Source organism: Echinops telfairi, unplaced genomic scaffold (assembly GCF_000313985.2).
Source record: "Echinops telfairi isolate 266 unplaced genomic scaffold, ASM31398v2 ScPeMD7_6;HRSCAF=24_0, whole genome shotgun sequence".
NCBI classification, from domain to species: domain Eukaryota; kingdom Metazoa; phylum Chordata; class Mammalia; order Afrosoricida; family Tenrecidae; genus Echinops; species Echinops telfairi.
Window position 1 is genome coordinate 6,450,363 of NW_022103902.1, and position 14,079 is coordinate 6,464,441.

Consider the following 14,079-nt stretch of genomic DNA (forward strand, 5'->3'; position numbering starts at 1 on the left):
AGCACAGTTAATTTTTAATAGAAATAAGAAACATCAATCTTTAGAATAAATTAATTCACATTTATTTAGCTGTTGATTTTGTCACATGCCTTCTGTATATAATGGAGTGGAACATGATCTGCTCCTGCATCTTCCTTATAACTGTTGTAATCTTTGAGCCCATAGTTGCAGCCACTATGTCGAGCCATCTCCCTAAGGGTCTTCCTCAATGACCCTTTACTGCACTAAGCTTGACATTCTTCTCCAGGAACTAACCTCTCCTGAGAATATGTCCAAAGTACGTCAGACAAGTGGCATCATCTTTTTGTCTAAGGCGCACTGTATTCTGGCTACGCTTTTCCCAAGATAGACATGTTTATTTTCCACAGTACTTTGAATATTCTTCAAATACATCCATTGTTCAGCTTGCACATGTGAATGAGCCGATTAAAAACTCCATGGCTTGCATCAGGCACACATTAGTCTTCAAATACCACCTTTGCTCTGTAACACTTGAAAGGGGGTTTACGCAGAAGATGGGCCCCATGCAATAGAGTCTGGCTTCTTAACTGATTTTTCCATGAGCATTAAGTGCGGACTCAAGCAAGATAAAATCCTTTACAGCTTCAATTTTATCATGTGGTCTATTGATCTAGTTGTGAGGAGTCGTATTTTCTTTAATTTACTTGCAGTTCACACGGAAAGCGTTCATCTTTGATCTACATCAGTAAGTGCTTCAAGTTCTCCTCACTTTCAACCAGCAAGAATGTGTCACCTGCATAGTGCAGGTTGCTAAGAACCTTTCCTCCAATCCAGATGTCAAATTCTTTTTCATATAGTCCACTTATTAGACTATTTGCTCATCATCCATATTGAATAAGTATGGCGAGAGGATGCAAACCTTTCTGATTTAAAAACCATGCAGGGTCCCTTGTTCTGTTCAATTGACTGCTTTGTGGCCTATGTACAGGTTCCACACGAGCACCCTGAGTTCTAGAATTCCCATCCTTCTAAATGTTTGTTTGGATCCACATAGTTTCATGGTCAATAAAACACAAGTAAACTCGTTAAGCAAATTACATTATCCATTATCAAGCTATGTGTTCATTTGAATTTTGGGAGCATTTTTAAACAGCTGTGTTCTGGAACTTAATCTTATAGTCACAGAAGCCTTTATAATTGTACATATTGTGTCAGTCTGGGTAGACTAGAGAAACAAATCATGTAGATTGAGAGTGAGATGCTTGTTTGACCTCTGCCTTGTGGTAGTGTTTCTTAGCCAGAGGTCTAAGCCAGTTGCCTAGCCAGAGGTCAGACATGGCCAGGAAGTTTACTGAATTGTTTTCTGGAAAGAATATGGGAATACCTGTCTTCTTCCCAGGAAGTGGAACACACACTCTCCCAGCGAGACATTCCTGTTGACAAGACACATGGAACTATGCAGATGGAGCCAGAGCCCTGGAGCTGGAGGAGCCACGTAGAGACCCACGCCAGTGCTGAGATTCTCCCACGACCACTGGATCCACAGACTTTCTACCCACCCGCCTGTGATCTTCCTCTATTCAGCATCATTGCATGTGTTGCGTGAGTCTGAAGAGGAATGTATAGACTTGTATCGGACATATAGGCTAATATTGGACTTACGGACTTGATCTGGACTGGGCTGGGATGTTTTCTTACTATACAATTACTCTTTAAGTAAAGCTCTTTTTTATAAACATATGAGTATCTATGAATTTGTTACTCTAGTCAACCCAGACTTACACACATATGTATAATTTACATTATATAAATTATGAATGTATCCAAAATTAATTGAAACTCCTATTTTACATGCACACATATACACTATAATATAGGAAAACTGAACACAAAGCACTGATACTTTTTTAATATATCAAAAACTCTTACTCCAAACTAAATTTTGGCCAAAGCGGGCAAGATACCGCATGGAGGCAGCTGTCAACAGGAGGTGTGCTCTCAGTCGAGAACCACAGACTGATAAATTACTTCTAGCTGACAAACTCTTCAATGACCATTCCTACATACTTATCTACACACATCGTCACTTTTCTGTCAGTTTGGTTGGTTGGGTTGGGGGGTGGGTGGAGCTTAATTGCTGCTCTGATGCTGAAAGCTGTACTTATCACCATTATTGTTCATACCAACAAGAGCTTCCATGGGAGGCAGGTTTCCATGGAGATTCTAGAGTAAGATTGAGAAAAAAGTCCTGGTAACCTCGTTAGAGAATGGGCCAAAGATAACCTATGGACCAGAAAAGAACACTGTCTGATGTGCTCGTGGAGGGCATGCCCCTCGGAGGGACAATTGCTGGAGGTGGACATCACATTGGGGGAAGTAGCGGACCGTGGGGAGCATGGGAGAATCTCAGAAAAAATGGCTTCTTGTAGGTGTAAAAGCAGACTCAAACATGCTAGATGGCACAGGACCACACATTTGTTCTGCTGTGCATTCGATGGCAGCTCACCACCAAGGGCATACACTTGTATAGCACATTGCCGTCCACGATTGGAGAGCAAATGAGGAAGAAGCTTTTGGTCAAGGCTTGAGTCTCCTTTAGACACTAACATTTCAGGAATACTCTAAGCTCCAAAATACAGGCTATATCATACTGCATAGAGAAACTAAGGTCCAATAGAATCCAATGATGAGGAATAAAGTTGACAGCACATGTGTATGTTCATGCATCAAAGTCTTATTGATTGATGGGTACTTCCTGCTAGATACTCTGATAGAGGCAGAGTATAGATATGAGTCAAATGAAACTCTAGAAGTTTATATCCAATCATGTAAAGAGACATATATTCTCCACAGACTTAATGTCAGAAGGAAACAACTAATCAACTGTAATGTCCATCGTCATTGGGGTGAGTAGCCATGGAGGTGGCCTTATCAGATCTCCTCTGTTTTCCCTCTTGCAATGAAGCAAAAATCAGCAAGGTTTCCATGCTGCATTAATTCTTCAGACACCGTCCATTCTTCCCACACCACTCTACAGCTACCCTGGCTTAGACCATTCCTTGCTCTGGTCACACAGAACTCCCAGACAATAGGGACAATTAAGCGAGTCCATTAGGGAAGTCAGTCTTGCTGCTAGGAGTCACTGAGTAGGGTCTGTTCCATAGCGCCCTATGTACAGCAGAAGAAACCCCTGCCTATCCTGCACCGTCCTCACAATTGTTCCTATGCCTCAACTCACGTTGAAGCCACAGTGCCAGTCCATATCCTTGAAGGCCTACCTCTTTTGTCGCTCCTCCACTTTACAAAGCATGAAGTCCTTCTCTAGGTGTTGATCTCTCCTTATAGGTAAGACAAAGCTTTGCCATCCTTGCCTCCAAGGAGCACTATGGCCACATGCCCTGTAAAACATCCCTTCATCCTTTTAGCAGTCCCTGGCATGGTCAATAGGCTTTTCTAGCACCACCATTCAAATGCATCAATTCTTCTTTGGTTTTCCTTATTCAATAGACAACTTTCACATTCATACAAGGCAATTGAACATATCGTGGCTAGAGTCAGGTGCCCCTTAGTCTTCCAAGGAATATCCTTGCTTGTCAGTATGCAGAAGGGATCTTTGCAGCAGATTTACTTAATACAACATGTCTTTTGATATCTTGACTGCTGTTTCCATGAGATTCAGTTGTGGATCCAAGCAAGATAAAATCCTTGACAATGTCAACCTTTTTCCATTTATAATGATGTTACATATTTGGTCCAGTTGTGAGGATTTTGCTCTTTTTTTACTGTGAGTCATAATCCACACTGAAGACTGCAATCCTGATCTTCATTAGAAAGTGCTTTAGGTCCCACTTATTTTCAGTAAGCAAGGTAGTTCCATCTGTATATTTCAGGTTGTTAATAAGCTCTCCTCTGGTCCTGATGCCTCATTGTTCTTCATATAATCTAATTTATCTGATGACTTGCTTAGCCTGAATAAGTATGGTGAGAGGATACAGATCGATTGCACACCTTTCAGGATGTGAAACCATGAAGTATTCCTTTTTTCTGTTCACACAATTGTCTCTTGAGCCATGTACAAGCTTCGAATAAGCACAATGAGGTATTCTGAAATTCCTATTCTTAAGGCTAGCCAAAGTGTGTTACAGTCTGACAAACTGACAGACAAGTGGTGGAGGGACGTCAATATGGCCACAGGTCAGTGTCAACAAACCGCAAGCATGCACTCATTGGTCTCCTCACCTATCAGCCAAGTTTCTCTCTGTGTTTCCAGCCTCTGAACCAACTGGTGGCTAAGTCTCTCTCAGGTTTTCTCTAGTCAGTTTCTCAGACACATGGTTACTTGACCCTTGCCTTCATAGGCCTGGAAGCCAGCCTGTCTGTCAAATACTCTAGAGTTCCATGTTCTCAGGCTGGATGAAGAGAATTCAACTCACAGCCATTGATTCACAGCTGGTTCATCGTGACCTCCCTGTGGGTTTCTGAGGTGGTTACAATCTAGGGGAGTAGAAAGCCTAGTCTTTCTCCCAAGGAGATGCTAAGACTCCCAAGGTAGGTTTGAACTGCCAACCATGGGAATCACAGCCCAACACATAACCACTAAACCACCAGGGCTCCTACAGATGAGGGGATCTGTGTGCTGTTCCACTGAGTCTCTGTGCCGCAGCCTCTGGTGCACCTGGTCTTGCGGCCTCTGCCACTTCAGACAGAGACCTGGAATGTGCCCCTCCGAGGACTGTGGATTTCTCTCTCGGCTGCTGCTTCAAAGACATATCATCCTATTGCCCGGGGGATGGTAATGAAAATTTACCAAGCTCCTCTCTGTGTTACACATGCCCTATTGCCGTAGACCCACCCAGCCCGTTAGTGGGAGTCACAGAGACTTGGGAGGAAAAGCAATATTCAGACATTTCCTACAGAGGAATGGATAAATAAGGTCTGATACATTCATGCTATGGAATTTTATGCATCAGTAAAAAACAATAACAACTATCTTAAACACCACAAGACGTGGACGAAACTATAGAACACTATGCTTGGTAAACTCAGTTCATCTCACAAAGATAAACAGATGGTATCACCATGGCTTTAAGAAAAAACAAAGGAGAAATGTGGTCTGTATACCAACAGACAAGACTGATGGCTGTGAGGCGGCCAGGGCCAGGGGCCAGAACAGGGCGAGAGGATAGGATGGAGGGACAGAAAAACAAAACAAAAACCATACAGAACTTTAATAGGATATTGTTGTTGGTTTTATTTCTTGAGATGGGTTTGGTGACTATAAGTAATGTGTTTCTTTAAAAACAAACAAGCAAACAACAAACAAACCCCTCCAGATCCCTTAATAGTGTCTGAGTGGCTGAAAATCAAAGGAGGAAACTGAAATTGAAATGGATGTAGAGTCTTTAGTGACTAACAAGTTCATTTCAAACCAAAAGAAAAACATTTCCCTCCACCACATTTGGGTACCACTTCTTTTCCCTTGCCAAGGAATCACCCTGGGGTGCTTATGAACGTGCAGGTTCCTTGGCTTCACTTGCCACCAATTCAAAGTCTGTCAGACTATAGCCAGAGATGCACTCCAATGTTGCAAAGCGGAAACTTCCAAAACAAGGAGGTGAGGGGGTGGGGATTTTCAAAACTATCTCCTTTCCCCTTTCCACCCCTTTGCCAGCTTGAATTGAAGACCCTACGGGGCCTCACCTCCTTCTGTTCACAGAGCTGAAAATGTAATAACAATAACTATAATCATACAAATTTCATATTCCACTCAACATGATGCCGCTCAGAGAATTGATTGGACCTGTGTAGGGCAGTCGTTTATCAACGCGGTAGGACCCATGTAGAATTCAGGAAATGCCAGTGTTCTCCTCCGGTTTATGTTCCCTGTAACCTTGCGGTCTCTCTCAGTAGCTGTTCCAGAGAGCCGGTAATCCATCAAAAGAGAAACATCATAAACTACCTTTCTACCCCATATCATTCTCTCTCTCTCTCTCCATCCCGCCTCCTTCTTTCAAAATTGAAGTTCAAAGCAGTTTTGACTTAGCATGGAATTCTTGGGGTTCTCTCAATCCTAGCCCCAATGATTTGTGCCTCAGCTTCCCCTGGTTTCATTTCTTGTGTCTTTTGCCAGGGTTAGCTCCTATCTTTGCAAGCCATTGCCCTGTACAGAAAGCTATCACACACAAATGCACACACAAAATATGTTTTAGAACAGAAAGATTTTCCATCATATTTGTGAAGTAGTGGAGGTCAACCTACTGTGCCTGGCTAGGCCTGTTCTCCGCCACTTGAAGATGCCAACAGTCCTGCAGTTTTCCGTGGGTGTGTTTGTGTGTGGGCGTGCACTTTTGTCTTTTGTTTGTGATTCTGAAACAATGGTAATAGCAACTAAAACAAGAAAAAAAGAAACGCACAGGAAAGGGAAATCTATATCTGCAACAGAGGCATGGAAATGCAACCAACACCCAAGGTTCTTACTACATTGGAAGCAAATTTACGTAATTGTGTCACCTACTGGTGATTACCAGAATAGTACCCACCACTAGGGTCTAGGAGACAGAATTATGAACAGTTTCTAAAGGTAACAGAGAGACATTACCATGTGTTTATTAGGATATTAAATCCATATTTTACTGAAATGCTTTCCATTTTTGAAGCATACCGAAAACACTAAAGAAGTGTATTATGTTCTTAGCTCTTTTAAATTCAAAATTCCAAAGGCTTTATTACTGAGATCAGGCTGCAGGAGAACTAACTTATTATGTGGTAGTTGACATTGACAATCCAATTAGATGTGTAACACTCATACTGCCTCTTAGAGTACTTAGTTAACATGTATTCAGCCAGAATTCCATTGTCACATATAAAAACAAAGGTCAATAATACAATTGTACATGAAATTAATATAAAGTAAGAAAAAGGTTAATTTATGATGTAAGCATATGTACTAATCCAGTGGTTCTCAACCTTCCTAATGTTACGACCATTTAATACAGTTCCTCATGTTGTGGTGACCCCAACCATAAAATTTTTTTCGTTGCTACTTCATAACTGTAATTTTGCTACTGTTATGAATCAGGTGACCCCCCTGTGAAAGGGTCGTTCAATCCCCAAAGGGGTTGCAACCCACAGGTTAAGAACCGCTGTATCAATCCTGCTGAAATAATATCTTATGCTTAACAAATGTCTAAAGTTAAACCACACTTACTGCCACCAAGGTGATTTTGACTTATGGAAACCCTGCAGGACAGGGTTTCTGAGAATACAACCCTATATTTTTCAAATCATTTTATTGGGGGCTCTTACAGCTATTATAACATTCCATACATCAATTTTATCAAGCACATTTGTACATATGTTGTCATCATCATTTTCTAAATATTTACTTTCTATTTGAGCCCTTGGTATTTTCCCCTCCCTGCCCGCTCCTCACTTCTTGACCACTTGATAAATTATACATTATTTTTATTTTCATATCTTACACCGACCACTGTCTCCCTTCAACCACCTTTCTGTTGTTCAACCCCTCAGGGTGGGGTGGGGTGATGGGAGGTATGTGTAGATCATTGCAATCAGTTCCACCTTCTTCCCATCCTCCTCCCACCTTTCTCCCCCCCTACTGGTATCTCTACTTCCATTTCTGTTCCTGAGGGGTTCCTGTGACCTGGATTCCGTATCTCATGAGTTCTTATCTGTCCCAGTGTATATGCTCCAGTCTAGCAAAGCTCAAAACCGGACTGGGGTCACAATAGTTGGGAGTGAGGACACCTCAAAGAACCAGAGAAGTATTGGGTGTTTCATTGGTGCTATACTGTGCCCTGGTTAATTCATCCTTTCCTTGTGACCCTTCTGTGAGGGGGTGTACTGTCTACAGATGGGTTTGGAGTCTTTGCTCTGACCCTCATCATTTTCAACAATATGTTTGTTGTTGTTGTTGTTTTGGGTCTTTTGATGCCTGATCCCGGCGACACCTCATGATCCCTGAGGCTGGTGTGCTTCTTCCCTGTGGGCTTGTTTCTTCTCTGCTGGATGGCCACTTGTTTAACTTTTGTTTAAGCCTTTAAGACCCCAGATGCTATATTTTTTTGATAGTCGAGCACCATCAGCTTTCTTCACCACATTTGCTTGTGCACCCATTTTGTCTTCAGCGATCGTGTTGGGAGGGTGAATATCACAGAATGCCAGGTTGTTAGAACAAAGTGTTCTTGCATTGAGGGAGGGCTTGAGCAGAGGCCCAAAGTCCATCCACTTCCTCAATGAATTGTCATATCTGTACATAGGCCAATACCTCTATTTTTATGAATTAATATATTTACATAAGAGCAAACCTATGTGTACACCTCTATCCATCTCTTTGCTTCCTAGAATTTTCCTCTCTTTCCTTTCACCTTCCTTCTGCCCCACCATCACTCTAGTCCCTCTTCTGCCTCTTAGTAATTCCTCTCAGCTAGATTGCGGTTCCTCTAACACCCCCTGGGTTCTCTACATCCTCCTAATTGTTGACTTTAATTCCCTACTTGTTCCCTGTCTATGGCACTGTTTGCTCACCACTTCCTTCCGCTGCCTCCTCCTCTCCACAAGTCCCTCCTGAACCGTCAGTCCCGATGGTTTCTCCTCAAGGTGCTTCCCCTCCTCTCTTATACAGGTGGGCAAACCAACAGTAATAGAGACCAAAGAGAAAACAAAAGATTGAACAGAAAGAGAAACAACAATAACAAAAACTAGCAACGAAAAAACCTCCCAAATGAAAAAGCATACATGAGTCAAGAACTGTCCACTGACCTTTATGACTATCTCCTCACCGGTCCTGGGGGGTTCTGGAAATTGATCCTCTTAGCCTGATGTCTGTTTTTTGGGTCTCCTCAGGGGTTTTGTGGCTTGGCTTTGCTCTGGTTGCTGATTGGTTATGTTCCCTTCTTGTTTTGCCCCACTTGAAGTGGGGTAGTTGTCAAATCAGACTCACTCCCCACCATGTGTCCCCAGCATTGTCCTCGGTCTCAGCATGCTCCAAGCATGCTCCGGTGAAGGGGCATCAAGTCTCAAGCTGTTGTCGGCCCTGCAGTCCTCTCTGTGCCTTAGCAGCTTCATGGAGCAGCTTCATGGTCCTCAGGGCTCGGTGTGACAGTATGGGGTCTAGTCCCTGCTCTCTCTCTTTTCTTCTTGGTTTGCTCCTGTATGAGCAGGACAGGCCAGCCCCTCTCCCTAACCTGTAGTTTTAGTGTTGTTCTCTGTAGCACATACTTCTAGGGGGTGGGGTGAGTGTACATTTGGCTTTGATTGGGCTGACTCTGTAGACCTCTCTGTTCATGAGTTGCTTCATGTGGTCACGTTGCTCTCAAGCTTTGGTGTTCCATGTTGGAGTCTGCACTCACACTCCCATTCCCATGGAGACATAAATGATGCCGCCCCCCCACCCACCCCCACCCACCCCCACCCCGCCAAGCTGGGTGGATTAGTGCACTACTCCCCCAGTGCCAGCGTCTCCCACCTTTTTTTTGTCCTTTTCTCCCTCCCACACTCCTTTCCCCATCTTTGTGTTGGGATGACATGTATATCCTTGGGTTTGGTCTGTTCCCTGCCTGACTGACTGCACCTCAACTTGTAAATTGTGAAATAAGTGTCTTCTTCTATACCTATTGATTATACTTACCTCAATCAACTCAGGTTGTACTTGTCCTTTTCTGATCGGCTAACTTTGTGTAGCATAATTTTCTCCAACTCTTTCCATGCAACAATGTACTTCATGTGATCATCCGTGCTTTGTAGTGATACGCAGTACTCCATTGTGTGTATGTGCCACAGTTTTCTAATCCACTCGTCTACCAATTGAAATTTAGGCTGTTTCCAATTCTTTGTGATTTTGAATTGTGCCGCAATAAACATTGGAGCACAGACAAGTGGCCATAGTCTATTTTGTACCTCTTCTGGGTATGTGCCCAGTAGGTAACTCAAGTTCCATTTGTTTTAAGTATCACCTGCTGACTTTCCACAGTGGCTGTACATATCTACATGACCACCAGTGTGGAGGAGAGTTTCTATCTTGCCACTTCTCTTCCAACATTTGTTGCTCTCTGATTTCCCAATTTGGGCTATCCTCAAGCATGTTAAGTGTTATCTCATGGTTGATTTCATTTACATTTCTTTGATGGCTAATGATCAGGAGCACTTTTTGATATATTTATTGGCCATTTGGGTCTCCTCCCTAGTGAAAGTTCTGTTCATGTCTTTTTCCCACTTCCTCAGGGGGTTAACTGTTTTATTCTCTTTTTCAGGGTAGTAGGGGGTGGGGGTATTGTAGATTGTAGTAATAAGTCCTTTGTCCCTTGTGTCATTGCTAAAAATCCTCTTCCAATCTGTGGATTCTCTTGTTACTCTCTTGGTGAAGTCATTCAATGCACAGGAATAGAGAACTACAGAACGATATTTCTAATGAACATAAATGCAAAAATCCTTAAGAAAATATTGACCAATATAATACAAAAGTATATAAAACATATCATCCATCATGATTAGGTGGGATTCATTCCAGGGATACAGGGATGATTTAGCATCCAAAAGTCCATCAATATTATTTGCCACATTGATAAGAAGGATAAGAATCACATGATAATATCAATAGAACACAGAAAAAGCATTTGACAACATCCAACACCCATTCCTAATTAATACACTCAAAAGATAGGAATGGAGGGGAAATTCCTCAAGTTAATACAAGCTATTTATGAAAAGCCAATAACCAACATCATAGTCAACAGAGATAAAATGAAAACAATCCCACTGAAAAAGGGGTTCAGACAAGGATGCACCTTGTCCCACTTCTTTTCAACATTGTACTTGCTAATTACATAAGGCAGGAGTAGAACATTAAAGGTATCCGTCTGTTAGAGGAGGAGGTGAAACTATTGCTATTTGCAGTCGACAGGGTTTTATACATTGAAAACCCCCAAAACTCCACAACAGGAGTACTGGCAGCGATAGAGGAATATGGACGAGTGGCAGGATAAAAGATCAACAAACAGAAGTCTATTGGTTTGCTATATATATTGGACAAGACCATGGAAGAGGAGGTCAAGAAGGCAGTACCCTTCACAAGAGCCAAGAACAAAATGAGATATCTAGGGATATATCTAACAAAGAAACAAAAAAGATTTGTACAAGGAAAACTACAAAACCCTAATACAGGAAACCAAAGGGACCTCCACAAATGGAAGACTATCCCATGCTCATGGATCAGAAGACTCAATATAGTAAAGATGTCAATCTTACCCAAGACACTATATAATTTTAACACTATCCTGATTCAAATACCAAAAACCTTCTTCAAAGAATTGCATAAACTGACCACCAATTTAATATGGAGAGGGAAGAAGTCCAAAATTAGCAGAGAACTCAAGAAGTAGGACAAAGTTTGGAGGGTTCGCCTTACTTTACTTTAATACCAGCTATAAAGCCATAGTGGTCAAATCAGTGTGGTCCTGGAATAATGACAGATACTCAGACCAATAGAAAAGAACAGAACACAGAAATAAAAGCATCAACATATCTTTGACAATGATCCAAAAAGCATCACACAGGAGGTGGATGCCCTCTTTAACAAGTAGTGCTGAAGCAATAGATATCCACCTGTAGAAAAAATGTAACAAGACCCTTATCTCACCCCATGCACAAGAAAAAACACAAGGTGGATCACAGACCTAGAACTAAAACTCCAAACTCTCAGACCCATCATCGAAGGATATAGGCAAACCTAAAAACCTTGGTGCAGGGAATACATAGGCTAACTGTAATAAGGAGGGGTACACACACATATGAAGCTGAAATCGACAAATGGGATATACTAAGGATAAAACACTTGTGTGGGTCAAGAATATAACTCTTTATGGGAGTAGAAAGCCTCGTCTTTCTCCCAATCTAGGGCTGGTGGTTTAGAACTGCTGCCCCTGTAGTGAGCAGCCCAAAGAATAACCCACTATGCCACCAGGAGTTTATGCTATTTTATATTAAGTTCACTTGTATGGTGTGTAAAATATTTTAAGGGAAAACAGTTATCCTTATCTCCCAGTATAAACTAATCATCAATAATTTTGCAGGTCACCGATTGCCCCTTGCAAATCACAGCAAAGTCACACTCCTCCAGAGGTAGCCATTGTCTGCAGTGTTTATCAATGCACCCCTTGTCTATCTATTTTTATTGCGATGGGGTGAAAGCTTCCAGCAGGTCACTTTTCCACTCAACTATCCATAGGCATTTTGTTTCATCTCATTGACTGCAATGTACACAATGAAACCCCGTTTATCCCACTCTCCCCTGTGCTTTCTGTTGCCATTTCTCCTCCTTTGCTAAGCTGTTTGAACTTTGCCCTAGAGCAACCATGGCCCTTATGATCTCAAGAGGTCTATTCTAACTTAGGCATACCTCACCCGTGTTATTGTTCCCCTTGGTAGATTTGTCTGTCCTTTAACTGAACCTTGATCCCTGGGGCTCATCTTCAGACCTGAAGCTTATGCTATCTTTAACTAAGACCAGAGTTCCAAGAACTCCACCAATCTCTAACTACCCAGTAAGCCTGGTATTTAATGATTTTTACATGTGTTCACATTCTATCCAGGACCATCTATGTATCACTCTCAGAGCAATTGGTAACGGTACCTATGTTACATCTGGTTCTTCTGGCTGCGGGATTGTGAAGACTGATGTTCATGTGGTCCATCCGTCCTTTGGACTGAATTTGACTTGGATGAAGATGAAAATGAAAGGTGAAGAGAGACCAGTAGTTGCACCTTAAGTGGCTGCACATGAGCTTTCACGACCCAAGTAACTACTCACTGACGTAGAATATAAAATACTGCCTTTGTGGACAATGTTACAACAGTTGACCTTCATGTCCCCAGAGACGATGGTCCTGAGTCCTCGGGCCCAGGGCCTCATCCCCTCTAAGTGTTTGGTTTTTATCTAAGTTTTCATAACTTTTACTCCTGTATGGTCCACCATACTTCATGTCAAATTTATGCTCCCACCCTTATTCCAAAACCAGATCAGTCTGTTTATCTGTGCATATATTATTATTATAATACAAAGTCATACCTACTCATTGAGTCCTAAGATATGGTGAATTAATATGTCCTTTCTGGCACAATCCCTTATGTAATGTATTATATGTTCTTGCCTTTATGACCATGGTTCTAATCCTATTTTCTCATTTTTGAGGGAGTTTTCATTCTGCTATGCTAATGGACAGGATTAAGGCAGGATTAAGTTTCAACCTTGGTAGAGGATGGGACCTTTTGCTTTTTGATGGGGAGTCTGCTTAAGGATGTAAGCCATACCTTCATCAAAGCCATTTCTAGATGTGGAAGAGCAATCGTAGACACACAGTCAAATCCCAGGACAGAGAACCACCAGTGAGTCATGTTTGAAGTGTTGGGGGCTGAGGCCAGAGGTTTAGGAGGCTAAGGCAAAGAGACTATGAGAGAGAAGAGGGGAGCAGGGTTAGACTGTGAGACTAGGAGAGCATCAGGCTGGCTTTGTAGTCAACAGAAGGAGAAGCTGAGAGGCTAAGGATGAGCGAGTGAGTGAGACTTGGCTGCTGGTGGAAAAGAGGTACAACTATTGACCAATGTTTATATTCTTACTGTTCATTGATTCCCTAATCAACCCCCCATAATTGTGAGTTTTGTCTATAAGTTTTGTGTGTTTATCACACAGAACTACTGAGCCCAGCAGAAAATAAAGTGCTGTGGGAGGACAAGCTGTTGGCAGAACAGGTAAAGACAGTTGGAATATTGAGGCATGTGTGACTTCTGCCTCTTGGCAGAGGAGGTATCGCCCTCCAAGTTTTTCTCTCACAACGTAAATACACAATACAGAACTAAATACACAATCGCTACGCATTAGCTAATGGGGAGTTTCAGTCAGTTCACATAGGTTCAGCAGAACTAACACCTCATTTTTTGTTGAGTTAGATGAGCAAGTTATTAAAATGGTACTTGTCATTTGTATTCTCTCTAAAGTGGGCATCTGTGGGAGCAAATGGGAACGTTCTCCTCCCGTACAGTGTTACAGTCTCAGAAACTCACAGGGGCAGTTCGAGCCTATCCTATAGGATCACTATGAGTTGA